This window comes from Papio anubis, chromosome 14, assembly GCF_008728515.1.
Source record: "Papio anubis isolate 15944 chromosome 14, Panubis1.0, whole genome shotgun sequence".
Classification (NCBI taxonomy): Eukaryota; Metazoa; Chordata; class Mammalia; order Primates; family Cercopithecidae; genus Papio; species Papio anubis.
The window spans coordinates 20,139,869-20,164,437 of NC_044989.1; positions in this window are offsets into that span (position 1 = coordinate 20,139,869).

The window sequence follows — 24,569 nt, forward strand, 5'->3', positions numbered from 1 at the left end:
GGAAATAGACTCCTCTGGATTCTAGTGTCTTCCAGATTGCCTGACTGGGGAAGAAAATGGAAAAGGACGGAGCACCCTAGGGTCAGACCATTTGCCTCAGCTCAGGGAAGTGGCTTGGAGTTTCACACTGCAGAGATGAGAATGTGGAGCTTCTGTAAGCGAGTGTCATACAATGAGGACGAGCTCTATTCAGCCCTGGTACTGTGTGAAGAAGAAAAGCTGACCAGAACTCAGCTGCTCCCTCAGATGGGGTGAGGATGCTACCCCAACCCGGGACCCTCCTTAGTAGCATCTATCCTGTCTTGCTTTCAGCCACTTTCAGCCCAAGGTTATAGTCCAGGCTGTAATCTTCGTGGCAACTTCATAAGGACCTTCATCCATAAGGACATGTATGGATGAAGCCTTTTGGGCCCCGCTGGAGATCTGATATCTGCAGCCTGAGATGGGCCGTGGATGGTCAGGGCCAGAGAAAGAGCAATTTCAGTCACTCTGCAGCCTGAAGAGTTGGTTTCCAGGGCTTCTTGATGAATTTATTCCCCAATTTCTATCCCATCTCCTAGAACTGACGCTGGCACTGAGTAGATACTCCATAAATCTTTGTTGAATGGTTTATTAGACTGTTCTTGCACTGCTATAAAGAAACACTTGAGACTGGGAAATTTACAAAGAAAAGAGGTTTAATTGGCTCATGTTTCTGCAGGCTGTACAGGAAGCATAGTGGCATCTGCTTCTGGGGAGGCCTCAGGAAGCTTCCAATCAAGGCAGAAGGCGAAGGACAAGCAGGTACGTCACATGATGAGAATGGGAGCAGGGTCGGGGAGAAGGTGCCACACACTTTTAAATGACCAGATCTCATGAGAACTAACCCTCTGAAGACAGCACAAAGTTATGACAGGTCTGCCCCCATGAGCAGACCTGTCACCAGGTCTTTCCACCAGGTGGGACCTTTCCACCAGGCCCCACCTCCAGCATTAGGGATTACAATTCAACATGAGATTTGGTGGGGAACAATATACAAACTATAGCCAATGGATGGATCAAATAATATGTAAGAGTCAACTTCTCTTCCTTACTAAGCAGAGCCCAGACATCCCAGATGTTTTTTGGTGACTTCTGAAATAGCAGATTCCTGAATTTAACTATCATTAGGTAACATTAAAGAAGAACCTTAGTTATATCACCAAGGAGACTTTAGTTATAATATATGACCTTTTTATTTTGTATCAAATCTGCTTTATTTGCTGGTAAACAAAATCACTGTGTAGGAAATATTTATTATTGTGCAATTCTTTTTATGTGTAAATCCGTAAAGGTCATTTTTGCAATAGTCTTTGGGAATATTAAGGGTAGTGCAGTTTTGTTATTCCCATTTTACAGCTGAGCATGTTGAGGCTGAATGTATTCCTAAATCCATACAGCTGAGAAGGAACTGACTTGGGATTCCATACCTGGTGCCTTTTTATAGCCCCACGGGTTACTTTCTATTGGAGAAGCTGAGCCTTCAAAGTATGCAACTTTCCTTTTGTTCTACTAAGTGAGAGATGGTACTCAATCTGGTTTTCCTGGAAATGCTCTTACAAGCCAGAAGCAGGCCCTGAACAACTCTGCAATTACCAGGGAGAGGGTATAATTTGGGGAAAAGCCTGGGTGGGCTTTATTCTGGAGATCTCACTGGTGATGAACTCCATTATTAGCAGACAAGATGATCATTGGGAATGAAAAGAAGTTGGTTCTGGTCCCTGCTCAGTCCCTGACCCAGAGTCAGGGTACACTCTCTATTCCCAGGGGTGCTGTCTGGATTCTGTGCCTAAGGCCATCTCTCTGTGAGCTCAGTGTGAAAGCTGCCAAGTGAAACACAGGCATCACGGTTCCAGTGATGACCACTCCCCACCCCCCAGGTCCCCATGGTGCCCCCAGTACCCCCAGCAACCAGGTCCTGGACAGTGCTCCAACCCCACTGTGACCCTGTGCCGAGCCAGCCACCCCGTGTCAATTGCCAGTGGCTATTTACTGCTGGCACTCAAAATGGGAAGCTCAGTTGTAGTCTTGGCATGGATGATTATTTCACTTCTGATTTCCATCAAAATGCACTGACCTTTTCCATCTAGTTTCCCAACCTATAAAATTGGTGTTCGAGCAGCAGCTGTGTGGTGTTCTCATGGGGTTCGTGGGGGGGAGAATAACATGAAATGAGCTGTTGGCCTCTGTGTCACATCATCTTATGCATTCTTCAAAACTGCCCTACAAGGTAGAGCTCTTACCGTCATTTTATTTATTTATTTATTTATTTATTTATTTATTTGATGGAGTTTTGCTTTTGTTGCCCAGGCTGGAGTGCAATGGCATAATCTCGGCTCACTGCAACCTCTACCTCCTGGGTTCAAGCAATTCTCCTGCCTCAGCCTCCCAAGTAGCTGGGATTACAGGCACCTGCCACCATGCCCGACTAATTTTTTTGTATTTAGTAGAGATGGGGTTTCACCATGTTGGTCAGGCTGCTCTCAAACTCCTGACCTCAGGTGATCCACCCGCCTTGGCCTTCCAAAGTGCTGGGATTCCAGGCATGAGCCACCGTGCCCGGCCTTCTTACCCCCATTTTGTGGTGGAGAGATTTACACATGGAAGGATTTAGTAACCTGTGAGGAAGGAAAAAAGCCCCTGAGATTTGGGAGCTGGCCTTCCATTCACAGCTAACCTGTGTTCTTCTCCTCCGGGACATAAACACCCTCACAGGGTGCTGACCTCAGACAAAGTTACTCTGACACTATGATAAAATGAGACAAAGCAAGACCACATCATATTTTTTCTAAGCACAGACAAAAACAACGTCACTGTACCACCGTGAAATACCAGACACCCCCTCTTGGCCAAAATGAGTGACTATTACTTCTTTTCCTACTACAGCTATATCCTTGTGGCCATCTCCCTTCCTTATAGATGTGATTTATTGAGACACTGAGTCACAGAATAGCCCCCAGTTTCTTACAGCTGTCAGTTGAAAGTAAACTGCCACTTCCTTACTGATATGGTTTGGCTGTGTCTCCACCCAAATCTCAACTTGAATTTTACCTCCTGGAATTCCCATGGGTTGTGGGAGTGACCCAGGGGGAGATAATTGAATCATGGGGGGGGGGGGCCGATCTTTCCTGTGCTATTCTTGTGGTTGTAAGTCTCATAAAATCTGATGGTTTTGTCAGGGGTTTCCATTATTGCTTCTTGCTCATTTTCTGTTGCCACCACCATGTAAGAAGTGTCTTTCACCTCCTGCCATGATTCTGAGGCCTCCCCAGCCATGTGGAACTGTAAGTCCAATTGAACCTCTTTTCCTTCCCAGTCTCAGGTATGTCTTTATCAGCAGCGTGAAAATGGACTAATACACTTACCCTCCCCCAAATCACTCAAACCAACCCCAATTCTATCACAGGTTCTGTCTAACACCCTCTTACTGAGACACCCTGGTGTGTATTCTCTCTCACTGCAGTAATTAATAAACCCAGCTTATTCAACTGCAAGTGTGTTCTTGGTGATCTCTGCTGGAAGACGTTGGTTCTTGTCCAGGGTCCCACAGCTGAAGGATGAAGATGGGATTCAAACTCAGGAAGCAGGCTTTTCTGATTCCAGAACCCATATGGGACCTCCTCTCTGGGAGAGTGGCAAGAACAAGCAATCTCAGCACCATCAAATTCTCTAGCCCCCAAGGGAAGTTCCCAATCCAGCCCCCAAAGGGAAGGTCAGAATTCCAGCATCCACCCTCGGCCTTGATTTTGGTGTTACGTTTTGCACTCCCCGTGTGCCTGGAAGGGGTCCCAGGTAGGTAGCTTTCTACTTGTCGACTGAAAGAGGAGACAGAGAAATCTAAGCCCCTCTCATCTGTCATGTGGTCACACCCCATGGACAGGACAGCAGTATGAAGATGCACGCAGCCTGCACAGGGACTGTCCCACCTGCCCATGGCGCCACCCTCTCCGTGCCTGGCACATGGAGGATGCCATGTGTTCTTTTAGCAAGAGCAGCTGAAACCGCTTTTCCCAGTATTGTCCTTTGTTCCTGATAACATCTCTACAGCAGTGTCCTTGATCCCAGCAGGACACTGGCCTGGGATTTAAGATGTGTAGCTACTCTCTCAGACCCCCTGGGGCCCAGCAGTCCATATACCTAATAGCTTTTGACCTAGACTTTGGCATAGCTCCCTTCTGGGAGTTCTAGCATAGATACTAGGGGATCATCTTGCCTCTGTGGCTGCTGAGATAGCAACAATTACTATGGTCACCCATTACCAGCACCATTTACAAAAGATTGGACTGTGTCAGAACATGTTCTATACTTCTTTGATCTGTTTAAAAACCCTGTGGGGTGGATATTATTGCCATTTTACAAATGAAGAAACCGAGACTCAGAAAGTTTGGTACTAACCTAAACAGACACAGCAGATAAGTGGCAGAGCCAAGATTTGAATGCAGAGCTTTCTCCAAGTCACCCTACTTAGTCCTTCTCTCCAGGCCCTGAGAATCCAGGTGTCCTACATGCACCTGAGAAGCTGCACAGGTCATTCAAGGTTACAGTGGATGCTGGGCTGAGCCCAGACCCACACTCAGGACGGAAGGTCTTTTTTTTTTTTTTTTGAGACGGAGTCTGGCTCTATTGCTCAGGCTGGAGTGCAGTGGCACAATCTCGGCTCACTGCAAGCTCCCAGGTTCACGCTATTCTCCCACCTCAGCCTCCGGAGTAGCTGGGACTACAGGCACCCGCCACCACGCCTGGCTAATTTTTTTGTATTTTTAGTAGAGACGGGGTTTCACTGTGTTAGCCAGGATGGTCTTGATCTCCTGACCTCGTGATCTGCCTGCCTCAGCCTCCCGAAGTGTTGGGATTAGAGGCGTGAGCCACCGCGCCCGGCCCGGACGGAAGGTCTTAATCCCCAGTTACCAAGACTGCTGCTGCTGCTGGCCTCCCTGGGGACAGCTGCCTTACCCAAGGTTATGTCCCATCTTAGGGGCAGCCTACCTCATCAAAGAGGAAGATATAAAGGCCTGGTCCATGCTCTGGCTGGGGATAACTCTGAAGGGCCATCCCAGTTTCAGAGTTCCCCATGGGCTCAGTGGAGGCCTGGTTGTGACTGCATCGCAGCCAACCTCTCCATCTGCCTGATCCCACTGCCACCTTCTCCATAGGTGTTCATCCCGAGGCTCTCCTTGGGAATCTTCCTGCACTCCGTTCTCTGCAGTCTGCTTCTGGAGAACTCCACCTGCAACAAGGGTGTTTTTGGGAATTAGCTGGGGGCTTGCAGTTTCACCTACTGCAATGCCTGGCTTACAACACCTAGAGGAAGGTGGTATCCCCAGCAGGCAGGATGGGCATTCCTGTGTCCTCAGCTTCAGTCATCATGGGCTGGAAGCAGATGAACTATTCAATGGGCTTTGGGCTCTGACCTGTTTAAAGGAATTTCTCTGCTGCAGATGTCTAACTGAATACTTTTTAAGCCCAAAATTAGTCTTTTCTTTTTCAGGCCAGGCGCGGTGGCTCATGCCTGTAATCCCAGCACTTTGGGAGGCTGAGGGGGGCGGATCATGAGGTCAAGAGATCGAGACCATCCTGGCCAACATGGTGAAACCCCATCTCTATTAATAATACAAAAATTAGTTGGGCGTGGTGGTGCACAGCTGTAGTCCCAGCTACTCAGGAAACTAAGACAGGAAAATCACTTGAACCTAGGAAGTGGAGGTTGGAGTGAGCCGAGATTGCACCACTGCACTCCAGCCTGGCGACAGAGCAAGACTCAGAAAAAAAAAAAATCAGCTGGTCTGAAGGTAGTGAGTTATCGCATTGAATGTTCACAGTCAGTTACAGATTGAACGCCTTGTTCTACCCTTTTCCCCCTCCTCACTGCTGCACTTGACTAGCCTTACAACACATTTAAAAATAAAAATTTTCGGGATCAGAGAGCCTGATAGTTCAAGTTTATTACTAAGGTAAATAAAGGATATCAACTTTTATAGTTTAACCTCTGAAGCAAAATAAATCATTGACAAGGCTTCCACTAGAGCAAATGGCATGGTAATTAAGATATTATTACCTGATTTTACCAATTTATCATCTGTTTAGTTCTGCTATATGCCAGTCTCTGTGCTAGGGGTTAAGGAGGCAGAGATGAATGAGATCAGTTCTGCCTGTTGAGAAGTTCACCCTCTTGTAGGAGAGGCTGACATAAACCAGTCATAATAAAAGTCATAATGATAATAGTTTCGAGGGTCCAGACTGGTTGAAAACGCTGAATGAAAAAAAGAATAGTTGCCAAGTGTGGTAACTCATGCCTGAATCCCAGCTACCTGGGAGGCTAAGGTGGGAGGATCGCTTGAGGCCAAGAGTTTGAGGCTGCAGTGAGCTATGATCCAGCCTAGATGACAGAGCAAGATCCTGTCTAAAAAAATTAAGAAGTGGCTGGGCACGGTGGCTCACGCCTGTAATCCCAGCACTTTGGAAAGCTGAGGTGGGCAGATCACCTGAGGTCAGGAGTTCAAGACCAGCCTGGCCAACATGTTGAAACCCCATCTCTACTAAAAATACAAAAAATTAGCCAGGCATGGTGGCGAGTGCCTGTAATCCCAGCTACTCGGGAGGCTAAGGTAGAAGAATTGCTTGAACTGGGGAGGCAGAGGTTGCAGTGAGTAGAGATTGTGCCATTGCACTCCAGCTTGGGCAACAAGAGGGAAACTCCATCTCAAAAAATAAAAGTAAATAAATAAAAGAAAAAATAGTGAATATTATATTTCCATACTTAGTTGAATGAAAATTATGAGTAGCCAAATAAGAAACATGTCATCCAAAGCTCTTACAAAGAACAGCAGGATGTGAGACTGTGCTAACCTTTCTGGCCGGCATCAGGCAGCCTTAGCTGTAACCTCGTGGTGTTGACGCTACCCAGGCCCTTTAGAAAAGGCTTCTTGAGATGATTTTGTGTGAAAGTGGTCCAAGGGTTTGTCCCCTTCAGGTCACCCTGCCAACATCTTAAGAGTTACTGCTCTTAAAATATTAGTTGCCTGTAGCTCTTTTCTACTTAAATATCTGTAATGCCTCCCCTCCCATCCCATTGCCTTCCGGATGAAGTTCAACCTCTCTTCTTGCATCACTCCCCAGAAAGCTCTTTTTTTGTGGTCCCATTGGGCCACTCCTCAGACCCTGAACTCAGGAGACCTTTCAAAGAAGTCCAGGTCTCCTTGCCTTCACTCCTGCTAGTCCCCTTTCCTGGAATTCCTTCTTCTCTTCTCTTGACCAGTCACTAGGCACAGCTTTCAGGCCAGCTAAAATTTCGTCTCCTCTACAAACTATTCCCTGAACACTTCAACCTGAATGGACTTCTCCTTTACCTTTCATGGGAAAATGAACTCCTGTGGCCCTGGTGGCCCTTCCTTCTGGTCTTTACCTGTCATTTTAATGTGTTCTGCTACTCAGTCTTCTAGGAGTCTACAATTCTCCCTAGCAGGACCTGTAATGAATGTGGCAGGGTCAAGTTTGGTGTCCCGGGGGGCATCCTAGAGGGTCTTTTGGGGACCAGTGTTGCTTGCCCTCCGTGCTGACTTACAGGGAGGGACACAGCTAAAAACCAAGAGCTGCTCCCTTCATCTCTTTATCAAGACCTGGTAAATTGGCCTCCTCCAAATATTGAACAAAATCAATTCAGCTACTTTGGGGAAAGAGGTAGCACTTTTCGCTGTTGAGAATAAATTAATCCTACTTCCTTTTCTTTTTAAGGAAAGCAGTAAATCAAGAGAGAGAGAGAGAGAGAAGAAAACAAAAACAAAAACAAAACAACCCCGCCTCTCTGTAACCCTGTCTTGCTCCCTGGGAACAGTGTAACCTGGCCTCAATCCCAAAAAGCAGAAGGAAAGTATTTTTCAAAATGTTAATGGCCCTGAAAATTTGAGTTCAGTTCCTTTTTTTTTTTTTTTTTTTTTTTTTACATATAGTCTCACTCTATTGCCCAGGCCGAAGGCACTAAAGGCACAGTCCCAGCTCACTGCAACCTGTGCCTCCCGGTTTCAAGTGATTCTCCTACGTCAGCCTCCTGAGTAACTGGGATTATAGACATGTGCCACCACGCCTGGTTAATTTTTGTATTTTTAGTAGATGGGGTTTTGCCATGTTGGCCATGCTGGTCTCGAACTTCTGACCTCAAGTGATGCACCCGCCTTAGCCTCCCAAAGTGCTGGTATTACAGGTGTGAGACGCTGCACCCAGCCAAGTTCCATCTTTTTGAAAACAGAATTGGGATCCCTGTGTATGTTTGTATATTTACGTTTGTGCCGTGTATGTGCATGTGTGAAGGTGCTGGCCTGTGCATGGCATGTGTCCCGATGTGTGTGTGTCTAAATGTCTGCTCACGTACCCTTTCTCTTTTAATAAGTCTAAAACTGACCTGGAATGGTGCAGCTAGAACTAGAAGGGAACACCCAGGCCAGTCCTTCCCTGTATGGGGAGGAAGCCGCCCCACAGTGGAACAGGATTTATGAAGGGACACAGGAGGTGGGCTGCACCCCAACTCATAATTTTCAAAACAGAGATGCAGCAACTCACAGGAGTACACCCTGTTCTCTGGCTCCCAGAGTGCCAAGGGTGTGCCCTGGCAAGGGGTTCTCAGACACCCTCAGCCAGGCTCAGCCACAGGCAAGGCTCTGAACTAAATTGCTCCTTGGCCTTTGCTGCCTTAGCAAAAGCAGAAACCACAAGCCTTCCCCACCCAGCAGGGCCTAGAAGCCTGGCTCTGGCAACTTCTGGAAAGGCCTCCTGCCTGTCTGTCTGGGTACCAAGCTGAGACCCTGAATGAGGTTCATTCTTTTCTGGGGCTGCTGTTTTTCTCTCCTGTTAGTTCCTTGCTTTCCCAAGACAGCCAAGAGGAAACCAAAGTTCCCGTCGCTGTGCAGAGTCTCTTGGCATTTTCTAAAGAGAACACCCAGCAGCCTTGGGGTGAGAGGATTTTAAATCAGAAGTTTACTGATGGGGCACAGGGGCGGAAAGTGACTTGCCTGGGCCTTGCTCTGTTGGCACCCCCAACCCCAGCTGGCCATGGAAACTCGGACTTCATGCAGGCAGGGTTGCAGAGGGCTGAGGAACCCACCATTTCTGTCTCTACCTGTTTCAGGGCCCGGGAAGATGGTCCTTGTAGGGGCAGTCAGTCAGAGATGGGGCGCACAGTTATTCTGGGATTTCCCCAGACTGCCCCTTGGATTCCACACGTAGCAGCTGAGTACCCTCCGAGGACCCAGTTGCTGTCCTAGGTGTCCGCACATGCACCATCTTATTTGACTGCCATGAAAGCCGAGCCTGGTGAGAGCATGCACTCTCTTCTATAGCAGAGGGAGCCAGGCTCCCGAGGGAGGCCAGGGATGGCGCTGCTCACTTGTGGCCATGTCTGAGGGGCATGCTATGAGGACCATGCTACCCACCATGGCAGCAAAATAGAAAGATAATAACAGGCTGTTCGGATCTGATTAGAGTTGGAACTGGCAGGAAGTAAACCAGGTAAGGCCTGCGGCAAAGTCGTCAGTGTGGCAAGGGTCAGAAGAGGTGTGGCCAGGCTCTGCAGATCACTTTGTATCCATCCTCGCCCCGTCTGATTCCTGCATCCATTGGGAAGGACAAGTAGAGGGCCTGGCACTTGGGAGACGGGGCCAGGATAGAGCTGTGTGTGTTTAGGAAGAGAGCCACAAGCTGGTATGGTCTATTATGGACTGAATGCTTGTGTCTTCCCAAAATTCATGTTTGAAACCCTAAACCGAAATGTGATGGTATTTGGAGGTAAGGGCTTGGGGAGGTGATTTCACTTAGATGGAGTCATGAGGGCGAGGCCACCGTGATGGGATTAGCATCCTTATAAGAACAGGAAGAGGCCAGAACATGCTCTCTCTACCACGTGAGGACACGGTGAGAAGGCAGCTGTCTTCCAGTCAGGATGAGAGCCCTCACCAGAGCTCAGACATTCTGGCACCTGGATCTGAAACTTCCAGCCTCCGGAGAGGTGAGAAATACATTTGTGTTGCTAAGCCACTCAGTCTATGCTGTTTTGTTGTGGAAGCCCCAGTTGTTTCTATAATCTGAGCTCTAGGGGAACTGAGACTGTGGTGGGGGCATGCGTGCCCAGCAGTGGGGAGATAGAGCAAGGGGAGGAGGGGCTATGAAACAGACAGGGCTGGCGCGGGAGTCTGAATGCATCCAGACCCTGGCCTGGCTGCACCAACTTGCCACCTTCCTTCTACCTGGGCTGGGCGAGACAGGTAATGCCTTCAGACAACCTGCTTTGGAGGAAGCAGTGATTTCTGGGCCAGACATGCAGTTTAGTGCCCCAGTATGTAATTAGAGTGTGCAGAGCCATGGCAGCTGGGCCCGTGGTGGGCCTGGCACTGGGCTCTCTGTCTGTGGTCACAGCTAGCCTGTATCTGGCCAGGCATCGGCTCAGCTGACCTCAGAGCCGCTTCCCTCCCCTCCTGAGAAGGGAAGCTTCCCAGGGAAGCTGAATTGCCAGAGTCTCCTGGGTGCATAGAGGGGTCAGACCTTCCCTCAGGCCCTTTGCCTGAGAGCCTTCTCTTCAGCCCATGGTCCAGCACTCCCCTTCCTAATGAGCTGAATTTCTGCTGTGAGTCCTTGTTGCTGAAGGGCCCGGGACCAGGGCCTCCCGATCACGATGGGTTTAGCTCCCCATAGCATTGGAGTATTGACTTGGTCTCCAAAGTGGAGACACGGAGGGAAGCACTTCCTGATAGGGGCATCCAATAAGGATCCTGGGGTTGGGGGGTCGTACATCCTCCTGGGAGGCCACCGTGAGATTTCTGACCAGGGTGAAGCTAGGATCCTTCCAGCTGGAAAGCCTCGCATCCTGCGAGCTTCCTCTTTTAAGGGACTCAGCAGAACTGATTTCCAAATTCTCATATCTGCAGCCCCAAGATGCTTTCTGCGGCCTCTAGAAGTCTGATCAGGCTGTTTAAATTTGCTTTTGAACAGCCGAATGGGAAGTGAGGAAGAGGAGGAGAAGAAGAAGAGAGAGAGAGGAAGAGGAGCAGGGGATTATACGGAGCTAGTATGGTGATATTTGAGAAGGATCTGGCCCAAATTTAGGGCCTGTGGACTCCTGGGCAGCCCCAGTTCTATGTTTTCAAGGTGGTGGTTTAGATGCCCTATTTTATTCTTTTCCCTCCCCTCCCCTTCCTCCTTCCTTCCCTCCCTCCCTCCCTCTTTCTCTTCTCTTCTCTTCTCCTCTCTTCCCTTCTCTTCTCTTCTCTTTCTTTCTTTCTTTCTTTCTTTCTTTCTTTCTTTCTTTCTTTCTTTCTTTCTTTTTCTTTCTTTCTTTCTTTTTCTTTCTCTCTCTCTCTCTTTCTTTCTTTCTTTTTCTTTCTTTCTTCCTCTCTCTCTTTCTCTCTTTCTCCTTTTCTCTCTCTTTCCTTTCCTTTCTTGAAGGAATCTCACTCTGTTGCCCAGGCTATAGTGCACTGGCACAATCTCAGCTTACTGCAATGTCCACCTCCTGGGTTCAAGCAATTCTCCTGCCTCAGCCTCCTGAGTGGCTGGGATTACAGGTGCACTCCACCGTGCCTGGCTAATTTTTTGTATTTTTAGTAGAGACAGGGTTTCACCATGTTGGCCAGGCTGGTCTTAAACTCCTGACCTCAGGTGATCCACCCACCTCGGCCTCCCAAAGTGCTGGGATTACAGGCATGAGCCACTGCGCCCTTCCTAGATGCCCCATTTTCTCGTACCTTTTAGGAAATGAAAAACTTAAGAATTCAGGCATCTGGGCAAGGAGCTGTGGCCCCTGAAGGCAGCCTCTCTCCTGCTCCTCTGCTTAGCCCTACAGCCTTCTCCATAAGCCCCACTTCCTTCCCCTGGAAGGGGAAGCTTGGCTCTATTCTAGGGGCATACCCAGAGGCTGTCTCCAGCCCAGTAGAAGTGAGTCCACTGCGAGGATGAGCTTAATCAGATCTGAGAGCTTCTCCCCCAAGCCGCACAAGAAGTGTTGACAGATTTGGCAGCCTGTAAACATGCTTGTTGCAGCTTTTGATGAGGCAGGTAAGGGTGTTCCAACAGGCCTATCCAAACTCTCCCCACCAGGGTTTCGTACAGCTAAGGAGACTGAGGCCTGGAGTCATGAAGGCTTCTGCCCAGGTCGCACATCAGAGTGAGAGCACCTTGGTCTGGAGATCCCTAGGTAGGATGCAGGGTTGTGGCTACTGAAGCCAGGATGGACCCTCCTCCATGGCTGCAGACCACCTCTTGGGTGTCTGGTTGGTCTTGCTTGGCTCCTGGTCAAGCACATTCACAGCAGCATCTCAAAGCCAGACTGTTGGCTCAGGGCCTCAACCTGTCTGGGTCCAGGCACAAAGTTAACATGGGCTCTGCCTCTCCGTTCATCTGCATCTGAGTGTGGCTTGTAGGTCACCCCGTAACCTGGGGGTTCAGGCAAAATTCTGTTGCTGAAATGCAAAAGAGCCAGCACTTTTCGGGGATGGAGCCACTGGCAGTGCAGGGCTCCTTGCCTGTTCTGCCGTGGTCTTGCAGCCTGTGGTTCATCCTTTCAGTCCTCCTGCCTTGGGATTTCCATTTGCTTGGTGGAGAAGTTGAATGGAGCTAGCCCTGTGCTGCAGGGCTGCTCCCCTCCCCCTTCATCACTGTAGGATTCCCAGGCAACCATTTGACCAAATCTTGCAAGTCCTAGCCCCTCTTACTACTTTCTCTGATGATAACATTTGTAGGCCAAGGGAAATCCCAATTACTGTACCTGTTGTCTTTTTTGAATTACTCCCTAATCTATCTATTAAAAAGCAACCTCAAGCAGGATCCTAAATAAATGGGCTTTAATCAAGAGAATTATCAATGTGATTCATTCTCCCTCAGGGCAGAGATGCAATTTATCTTTCAGCAAAGGACACAGCAACTTAACACACCCAGACTAAGAACAATGGCCATCAGGCCCATCTGTCCCCAGGAGAAGGCTAAAGCATTTGGTGTTAGTGCCCGGGGCTCTGACCCCATTAGAGACTTCTCCGCTGGAGTTCTCGTAATGGTGACATCTTAACTGAAATGGAGAAGGGAAGGCACCCAGCGTGGCCAGGGGCCCAGCAGAGCTGGGTCAGGTGGTGACCCCTTCTCTTCATGGGGACAGCGGGGGCTGCCAGCCTCCGGAGCCCCTGAATATTTGCTCAACTGCTTCTTGCTCCCTGCTAAGTCAGTCGCATTCCAGATGCAGCAAGGAGGAGGCCCCCAAGAACAGGGGCAGAGCACTTTCCTAGACTGCCATGTCCTCCCTACAGTTGTGGGGGGTGCCCCACGGGTGTGAGGAGACAGGCGTCTGAGTGGGGGGACACTCCTGCGATCAGCCTCAGGTTAAGGCCCCTGCAGGTGCTGACCTACTCCACAACTGACTCATGGGCCAGGAATACGGAATCAAATCTGTTTTTCTTTCCTTCCTTAGGACATGACTGTAATTGCTCCTCCTCAGCCCAACTTGGGAGAAGGCTGGTTTCTTCCCCAGACTTGTCTGAATGCTCGCAGCCCCTGCCCTTCACCAGGGCCAGGACCGCTCAGGTCTCCATTCCCTTCCACCCCAAGGTGGCACCCACTGCACCCTCCTCTGCCCTGGGCCCTGCTTGCCACAGGCCTGGAGTCCAAGGGACCTGAAGGGGCTGCAGTGGCCATGTTGAGAGCTGAGTTATGACTAAATCTTCCCAGAACCTTAGAACTTCCAAGGAGCGTAGAACCGCTTGGCAATTTAAACCATTTCAGACACAGAGAATTATAGAAAAGTAGAATCTTAAGTTTGGAAACGATCTTTAAGGTAATCTACCTTCTTTCCAGCGCAGCAGCCTTGCCTGCCTTCTTTCCTTATCCACAGTTGCCTTGAAAAGAAGCTGGGCCTTGTGGGAAACATTCCCAGGGCTTCTTTCCTTCCTGGACCTCTGGGAGATCACACCTTCCAGTCCCTTTGCAGTGAGGAGGGGCCGAGTGGCATTTCTGGCCTGTGAGATGGGAGCAAAAGTAATGTTTGTCACACTTCTGAGTTGAGGCAGTGAAAGTCCCTGAGCCATTCACCAGGGAAGAGGGAAGTCCCTCTTCCCATTCAGGACTGATCACAGACAAGTGCCTGTGTTGAGACAGCAAAGTCCCAGATCAAAGCAGCCAGACCCATTGAGGCACTGCAAGAAGACAGTGCCGTGGAGGGCTGCCCAAGTTGCAGCAGGATCTGCATGAGCAAGGGTTAAGCTTGGTGAGATTTGGGGGCTATTTGTGTAGTAGGACATTATAACCTAGCCTGTGCTGGAGAATATTCCCAGCCTACATTCCAGACTCCCAGGCATGGGTATTCACTATGGGTGAATGAGGCTGTTGGGTTCGTTGCTCAGCAGCTGTCAGTTGGAAAGTTTGTTTTTTCCCTTGAACTGAAATCTGCTTCCTCACAACTCCCTTTTCTTTTTTTTTTTTTCTTTTTCTCTTTTCTATTTTTTTGGAGATGGAGTCTCGCTCTGTTGCCCAGGCTGGAGTACAGTGGTACGATCTAGGCTCACTGCAACTTCTGCCTCCCAGGTTCAAGCGATTCTCCTGCCTCAGCCTCCCCAGTAGCTGGGATTACAGGAGCATGCTGCCACGCCCGGCTAATTTTTTGTATTTTAGTAGAGACGGGGTTTCACTGTGTTGCCCGGGCTGGTCTCGAACTCCTAAGCTCAGACAATCTGCCTGCCTTAGCCTCCCAAAGTGCTAGGATTACAAGTGTGAGCCACCGCACCCGGGCCACACCTGAAGTAGGTGAAGCCTTCTGTTCTCAAACTTGAACGTGCCTCTGAATCACCTGGAGGGCTTGTTAAACACGGTGTTCTGGGCTCCAGCTGCGGTTTCTGATTCAGCAGGTGTTATGGACTGATTATATCTGCCACCCCCAAACCTGCCCCAAATTCATGTTTTTGGCATTTTAACCCCTAATGTGATGGTATTGGGATATGAGACCTCTGGGAGGTGGTCAGGCCATGAGGGTAGAGAGTTCACCAATGGGAGGAGGGCCCTCATGAAAGGGACCCCAGAGAGCTCTCTCACCCCTTTCTGTCATGTGAGGTTACAGTGAAGAGGCCATTTTCTGCAACCAAAAGTGGACCCTCATCAGACACCAACCATGCTGGCACTCTGATCTCAGGCTACCAGCCTCCAGAACTGTCAAAATGAAATTTCTGTTGTTTTACAAGCCACCCACCCAGTCTATGGTACTTTTTTTATAGCGTCACAAACTAAGATAGTAGGCTTGGGGCAGGACCTGGAAATTTACATTTTTAGTAAGTTCCCAGAGGATGCTGCTGCTGGAGGTGTGGAGGCCACACTTTGAGAACAGCTACTCTCTATCTTCTGTTACATCTCCCCAGGAACCTGCTGGCCCATGCTGGTCGTGGCTGCAGAGGTGCCCCCACCCTGCCAGGCCACATAGAGCAGATCCCTCCCCCGGTTGGTCTGGGTTGGTTGGAGTCTGGTGATGTTCCCTCCATAGACTGCGAGCCTTAATGGGCAGGGCCTGCAATGTACTCATCCCTGTGGCCCTCAGTCTGACAGTGGTCAGCCACAGCAACCAGCATGTGCTCAGCGAATGTTTGCTGAGTGTATGGATACCCACAACAGGAGGAACACTTTGCCCACTTCTGAAATCTTTCACTCATCTTCAGACTCCTGGTACAGAGGCCCCTGGGGAGCTCACACTGCCCACCCTGCAGGCATCAGGGCTGATGCCAGCTTCTAGGCATGTTGGAGACCGGATGGTGAGTGGGGAGGGGCTGCATCCTCTCTCCAGGAGGGCTAAGCCTGGAGGCCGGAGGTGTGTGTGGGTGGGTGGTGCCCTGGCTATTCCCGTAAAGACCCAGCTTGGCAAGCCCACTCTTGCTGTCGGGTCTGCAGATGACTTCTCTTGTGCTCATGTGAGCCAACTCTGACTTCTGGGAAGGATCGTGCTGTCTTGATTGCTGCAAACACAGACAGGTTAGCTCATGCTTGGCTGCACTGCGGATGACGTGGGTTCCAGCTTCCTGGGGGGTCTGCTGGGCCAAGTCCTCAGGTTTTCCGCCTGAAATCAATTCATCACATCTCAAGGCACTGCCTCCTGTATCATGTGTCTGGCCAGAGCTCATGGCAATGAGGTAGCCGACACGGGGACTGTGATCCATTCCTGCTGGGCTTGGGCCCTCAGAGAGCCTGGGCAAGCTATTGCCAGGAAGGGCCATGCCAGGAGCAGCCAAGGACCTCTGATAGTTAGAATCAAGGCTGTTAAAGTCAAGGCCAACTTCGGGGTGTCGTGCCCTATCCTGTGGAGAACACTGACCCTGCTGGAGGTCTATGACTCTCTTCTTCCTCCCACTTCTCCCCCTGCCCTCCCCCTCCCTCCTCCTCCTTCTCTTCCCTCTCCCATGTCTTCCTTTTCTTCTTCCATTTTACAATCTTTATTATGAAAAGGATTAAACATACAGAAAATTGAGAGGATAACATGATAAACCCACAATACCCATCGCCTAGATTTAACAATTGTTACATTTTGCTGTATCTGCGTCATTGACTCTTTTTTGCTTGAGTATTTTAAAGAAAATTACTGACATACATTTTACCCTAAATATTTCAGTATGCATGTCTAAAATGCAAAAACAGTTTTCTACGTAAACATGTATCACGATCATATTCATCAAAATTAACACTAATTCCTTAATATCATCTAATAGTCGGCATTAATATTTCTGCAATTGTTGCAAAAATGTCTTTTGTGATTGGTTTACTCAAACCAGAATCTAAACCAGATCCACGTGTTGCATTAGCTCATTAGGTCCCTTCCCCCCCCGTCCCCGGCTCACCCCGCTTCTTTTCACAGCTGTTGAAGGTCCCCTTTATACTAGAAAGTCCTTCCCCCTCCCTTCCCCCTGTGGTATAGATGGGTTGAGGACACCAGGCCAGTGTGCAGGTCTCCAAGTCCATGGAGGGGTGGATTCCCAGGCAGGGGTCTGAGAGAGAGGCCCAGCCCCCTCCTTTCCCAGGCTGAGGGAGTCGCAGGCAGGCATCACCCTGAAGAGACACAGGGCCATCCTGGAGAAGCTGTTCCTCCTGGGAAGCCACGTGATGTGCAGAAGGGTCAGGGGAAGATGGTACAGAACAAGAATGAAGACTTTGAGACACTTACAGTGACACCAGGTCACTCAGGGAGGGAAGAATCACAGGAGTCTCTAGGGAAGGATCTTTGAAGATGAAGGCCAGTGACTCGGAGGCGGACAGGGCCTTGGGTGCTCTGATCCCGCTGTGTGGGCTGGGCCTGGCCGTGGCCAAGCAGCCTTCTGCCCACACACTATTCCCTTTGATGGGAGGCTGGACCCGCCCTTCTACTCTGTGAGGGCCCCTCCCTGGTAGCAACTTCTCTTCTGCCTCCATTTGGGTAACGGGCTGTCGTGTGGGCAGCTGCCGGAGCAGCTGTGACATTATCCAGACTCCACCCCAGGTCCCTGTTGGGCTGCAGCTCTGGCTCTGGCTCCGCCTTGATCCTCTGCTCTGCTTCTCCATCGGGCTGGCTTCCAGGCCTGTGGCTCTGGGCACATTGGCTGCAGACAGAGCTTCCCGAGTCGGTCTCACCGCTCATGGTAAGAAACAAGGTGTGCCTCAGGAAGAACTTGTCAAGCAGCGGTATTAATGGGGAGATGGCTTTTTTTTTTTCCTGTAAGTGAGAAAATTAATTTAAAAGTTGATAATATCCAGTGTTGTTAAGGGTTCAGGGTAAACAGTCCCTTATTCTCTTGGGAGAGTGTAAATTGGTCAGTCTTTTGGAAAATAAACTGACAACACCTATCAACATTAAAAATGTATGGCTTTTTATTCTTTTTTTATTTTTGTTGTTATTTTAAGAAACACGATCTCTCTGTGTTGCCCAGGCTGGAGATCAGTGGTTGATTTTAGCTCACTGTAGCCTTGAATTCCTGGGCTCAAATGATCCTCCCACCTCAGCCTCTTGAGTAGGTAGGGCTTTAAGCATGCACAACCACACTCAGCTAATTTTTTTTTCTTTTGAGACAGAGTCTTGCTCTGTTGTCTAGGCTGGAGTACAGTGGCATTGGCTCACTACAACCTCTGTCTCCTGGGTTCAAGTGATCCTCCTGCCTCAGCCTCCCGAATGGCTGGGATTACAGGTGCCTGCCACCACACTTGGCTTAATTTTTATATTTCCAGTAGAGGTGGGGTTTCAGATCTTGGCCAGACTGGTCTCAAACTCCTGATCTGAAGTGATCCACCCACCTCAGCCTCCCAAAGTGCCGGAATTACAAGCAGGAGCCACCACACTGGCCCCAGCTAATCTTTGTAGAGCAATCTTGCAATGTTGTCCAGGCTGGTCTTGAACTCCTGGTCTTTGGCCTCAAGTGACCCTCCTGTCTTGGCCTCTCAAAGCGCTGGGATTACAGGTGTGAGTCACCATGCTGGCTTTTCTATCCATTTTTTCATTCAGTAAATATTGAGTCCCTACTATGTGCCAGGAGCTATTCAAGGTGTTGGGGATATAGCATTGAATTCAGACAGACAATGTGCCTGTTCTTGTGAAAATTATATTTTAGTGGGAAAAGTGGACAACAAATAAATAGAAAGTGTTATTTATAATAAATGCTATGAATAAAAATAAAACAGAGTAAGGAGGTATACTGTAGGGTAAATTGTACCTCCTTCAATCCTTGGGGCTAGGAATTCAATTTCTGGGAAACTGTTAGAGAAATGTTTCCACATTTGTACAAAGGCACACAGACATTCATAAGAGCAAGAAGTTGTAAACACCCTAGATGCCTAACGGGAGAGGAGTTGGCAAATGAATTGTCCGTCCACACAAATGGATAATATGCAGCCATTAAAAACAATGAGGCAGCTCAACTTGTGCAAACAAGGAAGGCTCTCAAAAACATGTTAAACAAAAGCAAGATGTCTTAGAGTAGCGTATACAGCAGGATCTGAATAAGTAAAGTAATACTTACATTTCTCTGTAGACACATAGGAAAAGGTCTAGAGGCCGGGCACGGTGGCTCACGCCTGTAATCCCAGCACTTTGGGAGGCCAAGGCGGGTGGATCACCTGAGGTTGAGTTCGAGACGAGCCTGGCCGACATGGTGAAACCCCATCTCCACTAAAAATACAAAATTAGCCGGGTGTGGTGGTGAGTGCCTGTAATTTCAGCTACTCAGGAGGCGGAAGCCAGGAGAATTGCTTGAACCTGGGAGGCAGAGGTTGTGGTGAGTGGAGATTGCACCATTGCACTCCAGCCTGGGCGAAAAGAGTGAAACTCTCAAAAAAAAAAAAAAAAGAAAAGGTCTAGAATGACCGAACACGGAAGAGAAGAGAAAGCGGGTTTGTTGCAAAATGGTCATTGCAGAAAGGTACTTTCACTTTTTACTCAAAATTCTTCTGTACTGTTTGAAGTCTTTTTTTCTAAATACCGCTAACATATATTTATGCATTCAATGGATTAAGTAAAAAGAAAAACACAAAAACCACAGCCTCCACATCATAGCACAGATGCTTTTCCTTGGGGGTTCGAGATCTTAATCAAAAATGTTAAATGGATTCTTGGGTTTGTCAAATTGACTCTAACCTGCAGCTTTTGGTCCTGAGGGAGAAAGTGAAATGAAATTAGCCTTTCCCCCATAAATTCAGCCTCGGCTGGCCCCAAATCACAGAGTTGAAAGAGGTCAAGGAAGGGATGAGGAGAGAAAGAATTGCTATTCCTGAGCCAGCGCAGGGCCAGTGGTGTAACTGCCTCTGTAGGGAAGGTGATCCTACCGCCATTTGGAGATGAGGAAATGGAAGTTCAGAAAATCAAGCAGCTTGCCCAAAGTCACAGGGCTGCTGAGAGACAGAGTCAAAGTTTGAAACTATATCTGTTGATCCCCAAAATTCATGCTCTTTTTGTGTGGATGGTGATGGCCTTCATAATAGTGCCACCCTCCTTGGAGGATCCAGCAGTTCCCTGCTTCTGTTAGGATTGCAAATGAGGACCCTCCAACCAGACTGAACGGTGGCCTGTCCCCACTTCAGGGCCAAAGAGACTACCACCTTCTGGGGCCCTAGTCTTGACCCTTGTTCCTCAGCTGAGGCTACTCCCAGCCTGGGGGAATGAGGGCACTGAAACTGTGTCTCTCATATAGCTGAGAAATAATAATACAATACTCACAGGTAAACTATAAAATAATAAAAATAGCGAATGCAGAACAATAATAATAGCTAATATAGTTCCAGGCATTGCTCTAAAAACTTTGCAAATATCCATCCATCTAATCTTTTAATTATTCTAGTATTAGTAACATTGCCCCCTTTAGGTGAGAAAACTGATGCACAAAGCATTTTACTGGCCCAGAGTCACACAGCTAGAAAGGGACAGAACCAAGATCCAAAATCCATTAATCTTCAGAGCCTGTGCACTTTTTTTTTTTTTCCTGCTCTGCTGCCCAGGCTGGAGTGTAGTGGCACAATGTCAGTGACGTGATCACAGCTCACTGCAGCCTTGACCTCCTGGGTTCGAGCAATCCTCCCGCCTCAGCCTCTCAAGTGGCTGAGACTTCAGGTACATGCCACCATACCCAGCTAATTTTTGCATTGTTTGTAAATAGGAGGTTTCACCATGTTGCCCAGGCTGGTCTCAAACTCCTGAGTGCCTCAGCCTCGGCCTCCTGAAGTGCTGGTATTACGGGCGTGAGCCACTGCACTTGGTCCAGTTTTTTGTTTTGTTTGTTTTCTGACTACTTATCCCCAAGTTCTAAGAGCCTGTGCACTTGATTTCTGTCTAACTCCCCCAAAGCAAGTTAACACTTGTGGTACTTACTATGTGCTGGACATTGTTCTAAGTGTCAGATTGGTGCAAAAGTAATTGCGGTTTTTGAATTACTTTAAAATATATTAATATATTAAATGTTAATTGTGCTGAGACAAAGTTAAGAAGTAGAGGAGCTCCTTCCTTATCTTTAAGTCTCATTTTAAAGATAAGGAGACAAAGCACAGAAAAGCCAAAGCACTTGTCCAAGGTCACATAGCGTTTATGTAAATGGTAGAGGTAGAATTTGAACCTATGCATTCTGATCTAGAGTTTATACTCATAAACATTTACTATATTAATAGACAGGCTCTGAGATTCCAGTGCTCTCATTATACATTCCCTGTTTCTAGAGAAGAGGCCAGGAATCCCCACGGGGCATTTTGACATTCACTGGAGCAAGAACAACTGGTCATCCCTGATTCCTAGTGTTCTGTTGCTGAGGAGCTAGTCGTTGCCTGGTGACTCACTGTGTTGGGAGGGACAGACTAGCCTTTACTGTCCAGCTAATGTCCGTGGTGGGCTGCCACCACCCTCCAGGTGTGGGGGCGGCTGAGCTCCAGGATGAGTGAGTCCACTCTGGGTTTGGGGGGAGGGCAGTGGTGTAGGGGCAGGGACGTTCAGGGCACAGACTACACGGAGCTCCTATCTTGTCTTGTTTCCCATTCACTTTTTACCTCATTAGGATGAAAAGACAAAACAATTCCAAGCAAATGTAGCAGAAGTTGGGCCCCCAGTTTTGCTCATGTCCTGGCAAAGAGTGTGGACCAAGCCTGCTGACTCATGGCGCTCTAGCTCAGGTCTCCCACCGGGAGACAGAGCAGGGTCAGGGCACACAGTGTTTCTCTCAGGACACCATGAAGCTCAGGGAAGCCCGGAGCGGTGGCTGGCTGAGGAGCAGGCTGCTGCTAGGCAGCTTTGTGCATTTGGTGGCTTTGTTGGAAACGCATCAAACGCTTGGCAAAAACACTTCCCTCCTCCAGTGACAGGTGCTCACGTTTCACAAGGCATCAAATTGCTCTGAAAGGTGATAATAGCACCTGTCAATTTCTGCACATAGAACACTGTTTTCTACCGCAAGAATATTTTCTTCATCTTCTGGAACTGTACAGACTGCAGGCCAAGCATCATCCATGTCCTGAAGCCCAGCTGGGTGGCGGATGGGACAGGGGAGGGCAGGACAATGTCTGCAGAAGTGGTGGAGAGCAGGGGGAGCGGTGCCTTCTCAGCACCCCATTTGCCAGGTGGGGCAGGAGGGGAGGGCAAGGGTTCTGGGACATTCTTGAGCCACAGGCACAGCTGTGAAGGGCAGTAGCTGCAGAGTCCCCGCATGGGACTGAGCGTGGCCTCTCCCTCCTTGGGCTGAGCAGACAACCTCCTGCTCCTTCAGCTATATTGCTGGCTGGGGTTGGCAGAGGCCAGGCACTCAGTCCTCATCCACAGTGAGGCGTGAGCAGGTGGACAGGGAGAAGCTGGCTTCCGAGGGGAAGAACAACGGGGACAGGAGTGGCGTGGTGCCTGGTGTTTTCGGCGGACTGAAAGGAGGACGCATTTGTTATTTTGATGTATTTGTGACTTAAGCTGAACTCCTTCCTGTGGGCAGTGCTGCTGAAATAGGGGATGTGTGTAGGGCAGCCGTGGCAAGTGAATGCTGAGGAAGCCGAGAAGGGCTTTGAGCTGAGTTGGGACAGGAGCAGGAGGCGAGTCCACCTGCAGGGCGGAGGAAAGCTGGATGGGCATGCACACTGGGGGCTGACCATTGGCCTGGGGAGGCCATTATGGGCTGAACAAGGAACAGAGTGGAGAGAGTGGAGGGAATGGAGAGGGGGATGCAGCAGGAGCCCCAGTGAATCTGAGAATCTAGGGTGTGCTGCTTCCCTAAGCCTGAGCTCAACAAAATGCTCCAGGCTTTCCTCTCCCCTGTTAAGAGCTTGGTGGACCCCCACATCTGGGTTATGTTCTATCGCAGTCACAAGAAGCCTGGTGGAAATGACTGTTGGGTATAGAAACGATGAGGATTCTTCCCACCGGATGCCCTGAAGACTGGGGAAGATGGAGCATCACCCGAGTGAGTCATTGCCGGGCCATGATGCCAAGATGGGTCCTCCCCAACGGCCACTGCTCCTGGCACTCCCGAGGTGCCCCCAGCAGTCCTGTTGCAGGCCACCAGCCAGAGCAGCTCTTGAGACTGCCACTGGTTTAGGTGCCAGAGCCTCAAGGGCCAGAGCCCTTCTCTGTCCCCTTGTCCCATGTTCCCCAGGGTCCTACTATCTCTACATTTAGGCCTGAACCACTGCCATAGGGTGGATGAGTGGACGCCAGAGAAGAGAAACCTCACTCATTCTTCCCTGACAGGTGACCCACTGTTCCCAAGGATAAATCCAGGGCATTTTAAATATACTTTCTTGCTAAGGTAGCAAAACATAAGTTAAATATCTTTAACAGCTGATTCTGATGGGCAGCCCTTCAGTAGGAAACCCAAAGATGGTGCCTGAGTGCAGTGGCTCACCAATGTTACCCTCCCAACTCCCATTAACGGAGCACTTACTGTGGGCCGGGAATGGTATTGGCACATCTAATTTTGTGTGTGTGTGTGTGTGTGTTTGTGTGTGTTATCAATTTGTTCTTTTTACAAATTGAGATGTAACTGGATACCATAAAACTTACCCTTTTAAAGTGTACAATTCAGTTTTTAAAATATATTCACAAGGTTGTGCTATCACCAGCACTAATTCCAGAACTTTCCCATCACTCCTAAAAAGAAACCCTGTACCATTGAGCAGTCACACCCCGCTCACTCCTCCCCGATTCCTGGAAATCGCTAATCTACTTTTGGTCTCCATGGATTTGCCTATTCCGGATATTTCATATAAATAGTATCATACAGTACATGCTCTTTTGTTTTCCACATAATTAAAATTGAGTTCACATAATGTTTTCAAGATTCTTGCATGTTATAGCATCTATCAGTTCTTCATTCCTCTTTATGGATATACACATTTTGTTTAACCATTCATCAATTGACAGAAATTTGGGGCTGTTTCTACTTTGGGGCAATTATCAATAATACCACTATGAATATTCTGTTTTTGTGTGAACATATGTTTTCAGTTTCGTTGGGTATATCCTTAGGAGTAAAATTGCTGCCTCACATGATAACTTTATGGTTAACTTTTTGAGTAACTGCTAAACTGTTCTCGGTAGCACTGCACCATTTTATCTTTTAGCTAGCAATGCACCAAGGTTCTAATTTCTCTACATCTTCACCAACATTTGTTATTTGTCTTTTTTTAAAATTACAGCCATCCTAGTAGGAGTGAAGTGACATTTAATCTTTATAACTACCTTATGAATAAAATGATATTACTATCCTCATATTACCGATAACAAAATAGAAGTGAAAATAAATTAATTTGTCAGAGATCATACTTTTAACACATTTCAAATGCTAGACTTTGGGGGGGGGCTAGGGCCACATAGTGCTTCCCTCTGTCACTTAGGTATCACCCAGCCCCCCTCCTGGAAGCACTAGCTGGGCCCAGGAATTCCTCCTCTGGTGCAATTCAGATCTTGGGGACACTCACACATCTCCAGTATTTACCTTGGGAGAAGTGGTGGGGCATGGGGATCTGGGTTTGTCTATAGAGCACTTGCAAACTGGATGACGCTGTAGGCCCTGCAGGATTTGCCAACATTCCCACTGGAAGTAAAGAGCACACTGAAGAGTGCTTGGCAACAGCTC